The 12,982-nt window shown below is 37.1% G+C and overlaps 1 protein-coding gene across 2 annotated transcripts in view; it reads right to left on the minus strand.

Annotated features, from left to right (window-relative positions):
- The window catches only part of FAM83B (family with sequence similarity 83 member B), an 84,840-nt gene that overhangs the window by 32,958 nt on the left and 38,900 nt on the right, over positions 1–12,982 (minus strand). The window contains exon 1 of one of the 2 annotated variants that reach the window (XM_060162522.1): positions 11,311–11,513. The exons of the other annotated variant lie outside the window; for it this stretch is intronic. The gene's annotated coding sequence lies outside the window, so the exon portion shown is untranslated. Of the gene's footprint in view, positions 1–11,310; positions 11,514–12,982 lie in introns of those variants that run through there. 2 annotated transcript variants of the gene reach the window in all.

Raw genomic sequence — 12,982 nt, forward strand, 5'->3', positions numbered from 1 at the left:
TAATCACACAATACCTTGCCCAATCTGTTGGTTCTTTCCATAGATCAAAGGAGTAGAAATGAAGAATAAGTAATTAACAGATGACCAGATCTCTTCCCTAACTTCCCCTTTAGTAATCTCGAGAGCGAACAGTGTGAACAAGATAGCATCTAAAGAAAAGTCACAAGAAGGCAATAAGCCTGCATACATGCCTGTGCACAGTGGGGTATGGTGACAAATCTGATGCCCTATCCCAGTGATTAACTGAGATTACTTCCTGTTTCTCTTTAAAACTTTCAAGGTTGAGCAGAATCTTTGGAGTTGTTTTTTGTGGAACACAATTCCACCTTCTCCCCAGACTGATGGCATTCTGATTAAAAGAAACTTTCCTTTCTACCAACATTTCTCTGTCTCTCTCTCTCTCTCCCCCACACGCCCACTGATTTTTGAGCAGTGGGAAGCTGAACCTGATTCGGTAACAAAATCACCAGCTTAATTCAGCCCATGTACGTTACTTATATGGGATCATTGTCACAGGTTCTGGGACTTTTTTCTGCTCTTAATAGAATAAATGACCTAGCTTATTTCTAAATTGAACCAGACATTCTGTACTTTATGAACTTTTGAAAATTCCATTTAAATGGAATTTCAGTTCTCCATAGAGATAAAACAGGAACGTCAGTTGAAACAAGTCTCAGATTTTCAGTTTAGCCCTTTCAGCACAAAGACACACCCACGGAGAGCTTCATCTTAGAACAAGGGAGGGAAGCTGTTTTCTGAGGCGAGAATTCCAGGCACCTGGTCATCGTGGCACAAGCTGGGAGAGGCACAGCTGGAGCCCACAGTGATTTCAATCTGCTTCACAGCCTCCCATTTTGTCTGTGGCCAATAACCTGTCCTTTTCTCCACCTCTCTCACTTTGGGTGGAAGCACAGAACTTTATTCCGAAGCAGGTGACCTTTGGAGCATGGCTGGCAGCCACTCCCCAGCTCTGCCACTCCTGCTTCCCATGTGGTTGCTGCCTCTGGGGGTCTTTTCCAGGCTTCCCCAGGATGTCCTTCATTCTCCTTACAGGTCACTAATGTCCCCTCCTCCACCCTCCCCTTCCTCTTTTCTTTTCCTCCCTCTCATTTTCTTTTTTTCAATTGAAGTATAGTTGATTTACAGTGTTGTGTTAGTTTCAGGTGTCAGCAAAGTAATTCAGATATATATATATATTTTTTTTTCAGATTCTTTTCCATTTTAGGTTATTATAAGATATTGAATATAGTTCCCTGTGCTATACAGTAGGTTCTTGTTGTTTATCTATTTTATATATAGTAGTGTGCATATGTTTATCCCAAACTCCTAATTTATTACTTCTTCCCTTTCCCTTTTGGTAACCATAAGTTTGTTTTCTATGTCTGTGGGTCTATTTCTGTTTTGTATATAAATTCATTTGCATCCCGCAATCCCTCTCCTGGGCATGTATCCGGAGAAAGCCATAATTCGAAAAGAGACATGCACCCCAATGTTCATTGCAGTACTGTTTACAAAAGCCAAGCAACCTAAATGTCCATCCACAGATGAGTGGATAAAGAAGATGTGGCACATGTATACAATGAAATATTGCTCAGCCATAAAAAGGAATAAAATAATGACATTTGCAGCAACATGGATGGGCCTAGAGATTACCATACTAGGTGAATAAAGTCAGAAACAGAAAGACAAATATCATATGACATTGCTTCTATGTGGAACCTCTCATTTTCTCTTGGTCTCTTTTTCCCTCTTTCTCTATTTCCCTGGATATACATTTTCTTTGCTTCTTTTTACTGCTTGGCTTCCCCAAAAGTCAGTTTTTGCCTCCCATGGCCACTCTGCCAATGTTGGATTGCGTGAGGCTCCTGGAGCCAGAGCTACACTCTGGTTCTCACTCTTTCCTGGCACCACGGCTCTAGTGCTAAAGGTGTCTACTGACTCCGTCTCTGAACCTCAGTCTAATGTCTTAACAGCCAGAATCTCTTTGGCCCACCCATGGAACAAACACTGAAGTCTGAAATCAGCAGAGGTGGGGTCTCATCCATCTGTTTATTTTTAATTTTAAAAAAGTGCATTGAGCTCTCATTCTTTGCCAGACCCCAAGAGGCATTAAATCCAGGGTGGAGGAAGTGGGCAGTGTCCAGTGGAGAAGTGTTTATCTTATCTTAGAAAGGAGTGGGGAGGCAATAATCAAGGTTAGAAAAAGATGCAATTTTTGGACAACAGTACTTCTAGGTAGAGATGGTAATAGCTGTGAATTCACTCAACAGGGTCCCTTAGGACTTTTGGAAGATAATGCTACTCACTGCTTTGGGACAAGTTTTGTTTGCTCAGCTGGACTTGTTGATAACTGTCTGCATATCAGCATATGTACTGACCATCACTCCCTAACACCATTAAATATCTGAGAAGACCAGCTAATTATAGACATTTTAGAAGAGAGAGAAATAGTCTTTTACTTACGATTTTTTAAGAGCACTGACTTATTACTTAACAATTGGACATTGAACAATATGTAAACAAAGACTTTAAACTTTGTGATTAGTCATAGGAGCCTTAAAATAAGAAGCAAATATCTTTGCCAAATGGAGTGAGACAATAACCATCTAGGGTGCCCAGGACAGTTTCAGCCTAACAAAGAACTCTTCCCCTGTCATACAGGATAAGGGTTGACACTAATTCCTCAGTGAGGAGCTGGGAAGTGACATTAGAACCTACTCTATACATGCATGATCCATAAGCATATAGAGCCACGATTCTAATATTCACCTGGAAAATAAAATGTGAGTACATAGAAAAATTCAAAGAAAAGGGTAATTGAAAGTGTACTCTTACGCTAGAATAAATAGTATGCTACTGGCATATAAAAACTAGACCAGTAGAAAGAAATGGAGGAAAAATAAAGAAGAATGAGTTAAAAAATATACTGTAATCAAGATTCTGTTAAAGATGATTTTCAAACAGTTAAGAAAGAACAATGTTATTACATTAATAGGGTTAGAAAATAAGAAAATAAAGACTAATACCCCAATAGAAAAACGACTGAAGCCAAGACACGTGGCCAATAAACATATGAAATGTAGCACAAAATCTCAGTAACAGAGAGTATTACAAATTAAACTGTCGTGTTTTGCCTATCAGCCTGTCAAAAAAACTGAGGTGACTGACAGCACTCCATTTTGGCAGGTGGTGAGAGAAAATCTCAGCAGTTGTGTAAATTGAGACAATTTTCCTAGGTGACAATCTGGTAACGTTCTTAACAGTGAATAGGTACCAAACCACATCCTTTTTCCCACCAGGGCAATTCCCTGGACTCATCCTAAGAGAGACAGTACTCAAAGGTAGAGATGTACACCTTCATGTTCAACCCTGCACTCACTATGACTACACATATCTGTAAGCAGCCTACATGCCCAATAGATAATATGGCATTATAGTACATCCATATAATGGAAAACAGTGGTGACAATAAGCCAGGTTCAAAGCAGTTTGTAGGATATAAACCCATTGACTGAAATATAGAGGAATATATACATAGAAAAAAATCTACAATTATAATCACCAAATTTATTTCAGGTTATTTTTATTGTCTTCTACTTCCTCTTATTCTTGTACTGTATTATTATAAGTGAGACTAGTTCTATTTTTTTGATTATCAAAATGCATTTGTTTTAAATATTTATGAAATCAAACTATATAATTTTCACCTTACGTAGTGAGAGTTCAGTCATTCTGAACAAATCGTCTTGTTTTATCCTAAAGGCTGAAGTTAAAGAGCCCCTCAAGACACTTGTGTACAGAGACAACAAATATAGTAACCAGCACTCCTTGAAAAATTCTGTCCTAATGAGACTTATTTCTGCCTGAGTGTGTGAGCTACAGGTTATACATAGATAAGATTTTGGACATCACTAGTAGACAACTAGAAATAAAATGAAAGGACAATTTGACTCTTGTACAAAGTAAAGGAGGTTTGCCCAGAATTCTATGGTTCTTTTATCTTAGAACCCATACAAAAGTTTTGGAAATGTCAAAAACAAGATAACTGTAATGATTAAGAAGGGCATGTAGCCTCCCCAATAATAATGACAAACTGACAGAATTCTCAGAGAGACTAAGATCATAGTAGAGCTGAAGACTAAATCATGGCAGTCAATTCCTACTAATGAATCCCCAGGTAAGAAGAAATTCCATATGATAGATATTGGACTTAGGAAATGTCTACCTCTGGAAGTTGGCAGAGTAAAAACAATGGAAATATGATCCAGGATTCCGAAAAGTGAATTCATGAGTTGTAGATTCAGAGCTCTGAAATAGAATGGGGGGCACTTGGGGACATTGTCTTCCATTTTGGGGAACAGGATTATTTTATCTCACATCATGCACTTGGATGTCAATGTCAGGGACAAGACACAGACACAGGACACAATGTTTGACCCAATAAGGCAACCCCTTTGCTAGGAGGTGGATGAAAGAAGAAACACAAAAAGAAACATATGGTTACCAAAGGGGAAACATAGGGAGAGGGATAAATTGGGAGACTGGGATTAACAGATACACTCTACTATATATAAAATAGATGATCAACAAGGACCTACTGTATAGCACTGGGAACTCTATTCAATACTCTGTAATAAACTACATGGGAAAAGAATTTGAAAAAGAAGGGATATAGGTATATGTATAACTGAATCACTTTGCTGTACATCTGAAACTAACACAACATTGTAAATCAACCATACGCCAATATTTAAAAAAAAAAGATATAAGAAAAAATAATGGTAATAAACTACGAAGAGAATTTTTTGCACCAAAAAAAAAAGAAACATTTTACACCAAAAAAACCAAAACCAAAATAAAAAACAAAAAAAACTGTGCTGAAAGTGATTCAAGCAAATGGTGGTAAATTCACAAATCATGAATGAAAATGAAGTCAGTCTTAATCTCCTTAAATAAGAAAGACCCAGGGCTGGGAAGACAGCTGGCTTCTAAGACTTGAAAAGGAGGCCGAGGAGGGATGACTCCTGGACTGAAATATAGTCTGTCAAATCAGGTGGCTTGCCTCACCAATGACACACCTGTCACTAAACAGCATCAGCCTGTCAGAGCTAAAGTGCTTAATTACCTTAAATAATTTCTTTATAAATCTGGCTAATAAAAATGAGCTGAATGTAAAATGCTGACTTCTCTTCAAAGTCATCCCAAGGTAGAACTTAGTGCCTCAACAGCGTAACTTCAGCAGCAACTGTTATTTCTTTCCTTTATGTTCAATATTAAAGGACTGAATAAAGAAAGCAATGCTATTTTTATGAGAACCTACATAAGTCATTTTATTAACTTTCTATATCATGGCAATGCTGTGTCACCACATTTTTAAAAACTTCTTCAGTGAGTATATGATGTGTTATATATTCTTTCCTATGACAGGAAATTCTTTAACATAACAGTTACAGGGGATAAGACGATTGATCATCTACTTGCTTTATTGTAACAGGCTTTCACCATATTTGTTTCAAGAGCATAACAATACACATTTTTTTTATAACAGTGAGCAGCATTGTAAACCTGATACAGTATTACTGACTGAGATTCTAAATTGAGCTACATGGTTACCCAATTCCCCAGTCCCGGTGGTATTTCCAGTCTAGGAAAACGTGGTAAATATATCAAGAGGAGAGCAACAGAACTCAAGGAGGATAGCGTAAAAAGCAGGATCAATATAAATTGAGTTCTGAGACGTGTCATCTTTAAGCTTCAGGCTTCTTCTTTGTAGACTATTCAAAAATACTGATTTGGTGAGATATATAGGCAGATTCTCAATTCTTTTCACACGTGTCAACGATAGCTTTTGTTGCTAGCAACTCAGTAAATCAGTGAAGTTGACAAGTGCCAAAGAAGTGTCATGAGCTATTGAAAAATTTAAATTTTGACCTATGATTGCCCTTTAATATCCTAATACACAATTAGAGATGCTTTGAGTGTTGAGTATGCCAGTGCAGTTACACGTGTGGTCTTGCACACACATTTCCCAGACATTCTTACAAGGTCAATGGGATGGCCCATCATGCTCATCAGTTTCGGCATCTCTCAGTTTCTTGCTTTTTAAAAGGACTTATTTGAGGCATGCTGCCATTTAGCTGCAAGCAGAGTCAATTCAGCCTCCACAATCAAGCATTTTATTCGCTATGTATATTTGTTATACACATGTATAAATATACACATATATATACATATGTTGTCAGTGACATGTGCTTTTTCTCCCGAGTCATCAACATTTACTTGATTAACAGCAAAGACAGAATCTGTGGCACCGAAACTATTATTTTTATGAATACTTCACTTGAGTATGTAAAAATACAAAAACTGTTTTATTTTTGGTGCTTTTGAAGTATGAAACAGAAATCATACCAACTGCTGACTTCGTTCTTCAATAGCACTCTCACTTTTTCTGCCTCAATATTCTTCAAGAATACCACACTCCCAACAAGTGAAAATTTTCTTTACACATGGAGATTCCTCCCTCCCCGGGCTGTGAATGATCACTTTGAAAAGGCCCCCCACAGATTCTACTCTGTTGCCACAGGGGTGGGATGCGGCTGGGGATGCCTCACTCTCTTCCCATCTCTCCATCCACCGAAAGGCAACGATCTAAAGAGGTAAGTTCTTTGCTCCTGCTTTCAAGTTGTGCCTTGTATTTACATGAAGATGCTAAAAGCTGTAAGCCCCACCATTAAGGTGAAGTATGTTACAATATTAATTACATGAATAACTTTGTGTACATAATTGCATTGTACACATCAAATGTGCATTTTCACAAAATCTTGGTTGATTTTAAATGTGATACTGCATTTTGTAAACATTTATAAACTATCATGGGATAAACTCTTTTAACCTGTTTTATATATCAGGTTTGATTTTTGTTTGTTTTAACCCAAACCGTTTCATTTCATTATGATTAAAAAGTGTGCTCTGGGTCATTTGGGCCCTGGAGCTCAATTTGTCTTCAGTCACCAAAATCTGAGCATGAACATTTGAACAGCACTCAGTTTGCAATTTCCCTGAGCTTTTGAACAGAACACTGACAGACCCAAGTAAAGAGGGCACTGGAATTATTGGGTATGACAAAGGATAAAATGTGTATTTTGAATCAGGCTTCCAGTTGCTGCACTTACTACTACATCCTAAAATCTCAGTGCAAGTTGTCCTTGCATGCAATTTCTAAAATGCTGAAAAAAGGAAATGTTTGGAAAAACCTTGAACCTATTCTCTCATTCACACAAATGCTGTATGTAATATCTATTTAAAATATAATAATAAGGCTTTCCTAATTTCTACTTTATCAATTTATACCGCTGATTTTGGATTTCACGGCAAATCAGAACTCACTTTTCTATTTCTCATTTTTGTTTAAGAAGTATGCTGCACATTCACTATGTGCTAGGTATTTTAAAGTATACAAGGTAAAGTTCCTTTCTCAAGGACTTTAACGTTTAGTTGGAGAAACAGAGGCATAAACAAAGATTTGAATCACAGCAGGATTAAGGGCTAAAAAGATGTGCATGGGGGCATGGAAAGTAATACTAAGAGAACCAGGGAAGTTCAGGAAATGCTTAGCAAAGATGTGTTAACTAAAACATGAAGGTAAAGAAGAAACCGACAGGAGAGACGACTGTAAAAGAACAGAAGAGAGGTTCCCAAATCAGTCCAGATAAGAGACCATGCAAACCTGAAGTTGAGCAGATGACACTGGGCACTTGCACATCTTGGTGAAAGAACCAACAGGTCTTGATAAAAATTTGGATGGGGGTAGGGAAGGATACATGAGAGGAGGAGGAGTTAAAATGATTTCAAGGTTACTATTTTGAGTATTTTGGGGTTTTAAAAATTTTTATTTTATATTGGAGTATAGTTGAGTTACTGTTTTGAATGCATGTTAAGATGGTGATACAGTCAGAAAATATAAATGCAACATCTGATTTGGAAGTGGGGTAGAGATAGGAGTTCAGCTGAGGAAGTACTAAGTTTGGGGTGCATGGGACACTCAGGTGGCAATGTCTGGAGACGCTGGTGTGAACTGGTGATGGGCAGCATGTCACTCTTTCTGGCCTTTTTCCCAGTTCTCCACAAGTAACAAATGACCTACAAAGACCAGCCATCTCTGTGTCTGAGTCTCTGCCAAGTGTAGAGTATCTCCGAGCCTGCTTCACACCTGAACAGAGCTAGCGATGAGCCTCCCAAGGACTCCTGTTCTTCCTGCACGGCTGTGGGGCTGGCAGAGAATTCTCTGAGCTAGAGACAGCCGGGGAGGAAAAAGCACCAGACAGAAGCAATAGGCAGGTTTAACTATGTCAGAAGCTTCTGGTTCATTTCAGGTTTAATTACCAGGGGATATACAGAGAATGTCATATTGGATCCTTGGAAACCCTTTGTAAGACAAAAACATTTCGCTAAATATCCAAAGGGGGAGGAAGAAAATAACATTAGCCTCTCTAAGAAAGGCCACCCTGAGTAGAGGAAGGAAGGATGTTTTCCTTATTCTGGTCTTCTCTCGGGCCCAAATAATTGATTATTTTCCTTGAGTATACTGTAATTACAACACCAAAATTCCTTAACTTTAAAGGTTGCTAATTAGGAAAATAGTATAGGTACTATTTCTATTTTATGCAGGTCTAATCCCTACCTGCTAGCCAAAATCATTGCTGGCTGTGAACTGGTAGGCATGTGACCTGCTTAATTCTTCTTCTGGCAGATGCCTTAGTGTTACTTGCATGTCTTTTTTTTTTTTTTTCCTGTTACATTATCCTACTAGTTCAGACAAAAAGAGAGTGACTAGAAGTTCCAGAATATCCACCAATCGACAGCTTAAACACTTCGACCTGAATTTGACAGCTAACTTAACAGTTAGGTTTTCATGTTCTTTTGTCTTCTTCCAGACATCTGCAGAATTTTTTAACATGAAAATTCTTATTAGAATTTCTGTCAAAAGCTGTAAGAAAATTTCTGAGTCCTCTGTCCCTACATTCTATTTGTAGGGAACACAATAATACATAAGTACATGTCATAAATTTTAATCTCATCTAAGGGCTTTCCTATTTATAACATTTAAGCTACTCAGAATACACAACTATGCAATCAAGGCTTTCATTATCAGCAAGAAGACTACAAATATTATTTCAGATTAATCATGGTACCCAAAGCTGTGTCCCATCTGTGGTTTCCCTACTTTCCAGGTGCTGTTGTTGTTTTCTATTATCAGGTCATGTGATGGGTTACTCCACACCAGTGCAGCAGCAGTATTGGCTGGTAAAGCTGTCCCAGGTCTGCTGAAGGTACTAAGTAGCCTAAAGGGTCTCAAAGAGAGGACCTGGGAAGGAATGTTGCAGTGGTGACTAGGAAAATAATAACAATAAAAACAAGAACAGCAAAGACTCAAGTGAAGGAAACAGAGAGACAACATCTAACTAAATACTAACAGGATGATGTCAAATGTAATTTTATACTATTTTGCTTTTGTACTGTTTCCACACGACCTCTTAGAATCTAGACTTGACTATAATATTATTATGTTTAATTCTTAACAAATGCAGTTGATTTTTATTAAAGAAGATCCTTCCAAGGATTTTGGGTAACATGTATAAATTCAAACCAGGTAAATTTTCCTGATAGTTGTTGAAATGTGACTAAATACCAAAACATTTTGTTGTTTTTATCCTATCAATTTTAAATTGACAGCATTCTTAAATACAGAATAATCTTCCCTGATATACACACTACTATATATAAAATAGATAAACAATAAGGACCTACTATATAGCACAGAGAACTATATTCAATATCTTATAATAATCTATAATGGAGAAGAATATATATATAACATTATATATATATATATGGAAAGAATTTGAAAAAGAATATATATATATATATATATATATAAAAAACTGAATCACTTTGCCATACATCTGAAACTAACACAACATTGTAAATTAACTCTACTTCAATTTTAAAAATGGTTAAGATAATAAATCCTCCCTGACTTCTCAAGCATAGTATACTGAATATAATTTAAATCCGATATTATTTAAATGTACTCTAAGACAATGACAATTTTAAAGGCTGTTGGCAGAGACACTTGCTACATGCTAAGGCCTTATGAGGCTATGCTTATGGTATTCGTTTGTATGCTTCTTACTGTTTCTCTCTTGCTATCAGGATGTCAAGCTAACACTTTCTTTTCTTGTCAGTGTGGCTCCTTGTATTCTAACTTGATATTTGTAATTTGATCTGGGTTTGGAAAGAGCTAATTTGAATTTTGTATACTATAAGGGACTAGGAGGCCTGTCCAACCAAAAAGCTATCATTTTTGCCATGTCTATTTTGGCTGTTCTAGGGCTGATTTGTTTATTTCTTGGTTCTCTGCGTCATTCTAGATGGTGGTATAAACAGGCAGTCACATCTGGAAAGGTAACATGTTGGTGTATACTTTAGGTTTAAGCAATTGATAAAGTATAAAGTATTTTAACCAGTGATTTTTTTTTTTTAGTCTTTGCAACTGGTTATTGGTTTCAGAACCCATTTTTCCCTAATTTTGATGAAGCCTCTCTCAACAGAAACAACCATTATACACTACATTTACAACACACACAAGTAAAAACTATGAACGTGAACTTCACGTTTATTTTCAGAATATATGATGCCTTGATATGTGAGTGTGTGTTAAAATTCTCTGATGCAACAATCGTGTTTGAACACAAACTGCCTGAGAAGGTAAAAGCCAGAACCACAAACTGGTACATCTACCTGAGGATAGGAAAAAAACACGTGTGTATTATAAAAAGATATGTACAAATCTCAAGGAAGTACAACAAAGTATAGTAGTATTTTACGCAAGGCTAAAATGATAAAAACTGAAGGGATCTTTATGTGGTATCGCATCTCTCCGTTCCCAGGTCTGTTCCCAAGAAAACACACCTGCTCCAGGCAAACCAAAGCTTGTCCTGTCCAGGCTCCATCAAGATCATCTCTTCAATATCCCTTTGTAATGCGCATTCTCACTCACCCACATTTTGGATGTTACTGTTGTTGTTTTCCCACACCCCTTCTGTGTTACAGAGTCCGTGGCAATAATGTATTTGTAAATGCCCTGGCAATAATTAGGTTCCAGGCTTGGAACTACCATGCTAGCTGTGGTCAAATTACTTCACTTCTTGAAATCTAAGTTTCTTTATCTGAAAAATGTGAAAATAAAGCATACCCAACAGTCTTTTCAAGGATGAAATAAAATAGTCTTTTAGGCATGTAGCATCATACCTAACACATGGGAGAGGCTGCGTGGTCGAGCTGAGGTTCAAAGCCAGGCAGTCGGGATCCAGGGTTCACGTCCATGTTCATCATCCCTGCCCTAAGCTGCCGGATACATTTGCATATTCTGAAGTTTCTTTCTGAAAAGTATCACATCAGATTTGTCCCTGCTTATTTCTAATAGTTTTCTGGCCAAACAAAGCCATTTTTCATGAGCAGCCTAAATTCCAAGGGTCTACTACCATTTCTAATATGTCTACTGAAAACTGAAGAAACGGGTTTTGTATTCTATTCCAGTAAAACACAAAAACGTTAATTGAAACACCAGATGGCTGAGGCACACCCCTGTAGAGTTCTGTTTCTTAGCTTCCCTAAGATGACACATATTCTTAATTAAAATCTCTTCAGGTATGTTCTCTCAAATAAAAGACATGACACTTGCATAAACTATATTGTATTTATACCATTTTTGGCATATGTGTGTTTTTTTATTGGCAGGCATCACACACATATGTTAAGTTACAGAAAGTACATTATATTTCCCTAATTTACCTATAACTATCATCCTAAACAAAATCAAGAGACTCATCAGTATCCAAATAGACTATATACACCATCTATCAGGGAAAAAAAAAGTGCTTCTAGGACTTGGAGTTTGTAAATTCTGGGCAGATCCATTGCTTCCTGAATTTAGATATGGAACACTGGGAGAGCCGTTTAAATCACTGGACACCACAGTCACCGAAGGCCATTGGCTACATACGCCACAACACTTACGGGATTCAAGTGCAAAAGACACGCAGTTAAATATGAGCGTGGAAAGAACTCTTCTCTCTCACCCTTAAATTAACCCCCTAAATTAACAGACAAATATAAACGTCCAAATGGAAAAGAACAGTTTTCTTCATGGAATAATTAAAGACTGCTGTTCTCCGACGACCATAAAACACACTGATTCAGATTTGAGTAAGGTGACAAGAAACCAATTATCTTTTAGCACTTGACACACTTAAAGTAATTAGAATGTCAAATCACTTCAAGAATGGAGAGGAGTAGAATGGCTACAGGAATAAACATTGAGGCCTCACGTATATGCACATGTGCACAAGAAAGGACTCCTTGGAGGTTCCTTTTATAGTTCTCTTCATATAAATATTATCAAAGGAGAATCTTAGGTGCTAAACTTTTAGAAGGTTTTTATCAAGTCACATTCCATCTACATCACTTTGTTCAGATATTTGACCTTTGATTTAATTTAGAAATTGTTTCTGTATGTAACTTGATTTAGTAGAAGCAGAATATTTTAATTGGTCCATACATATTGGGCATATATCAAAGCTGGAACTGTGAAACTTGTGATGCTGAGAATGTCTTTTAAGAACCACCAGTTGATGGCAAACACCATCTCTAGAACCAAGATATGAAGTGTTAAGTGGCTGAACTGATATCAGAAATTTGGTTCATATTATAAGTGCTGATGTATTTTACATAGTTTATTAAACAGTTTAGACTAGTAAAATTTGCCCTAATACACCAACTATAAAATATTATTAACAAATACCCATGATACGAAGAGTGTGTGTCAAGGAACAAGTCAGTGGTATAAATTGAAAGGGTTCTCAGGATTAATCTCATCTTGTTAGTTCAGATCAGGCTTCCTATAATAGTTATCTATCGCTGC

Source organism: Lagenorhynchus albirostris, chromosome 10 (assembly GCF_949774975.1).
Source record: "Lagenorhynchus albirostris chromosome 10, mLagAlb1.1, whole genome shotgun sequence".
Classification (NCBI taxonomy): domain Eukaryota; kingdom Metazoa; phylum Chordata; class Mammalia; order Artiodactyla; family Delphinidae; genus Lagenorhynchus; species Lagenorhynchus albirostris.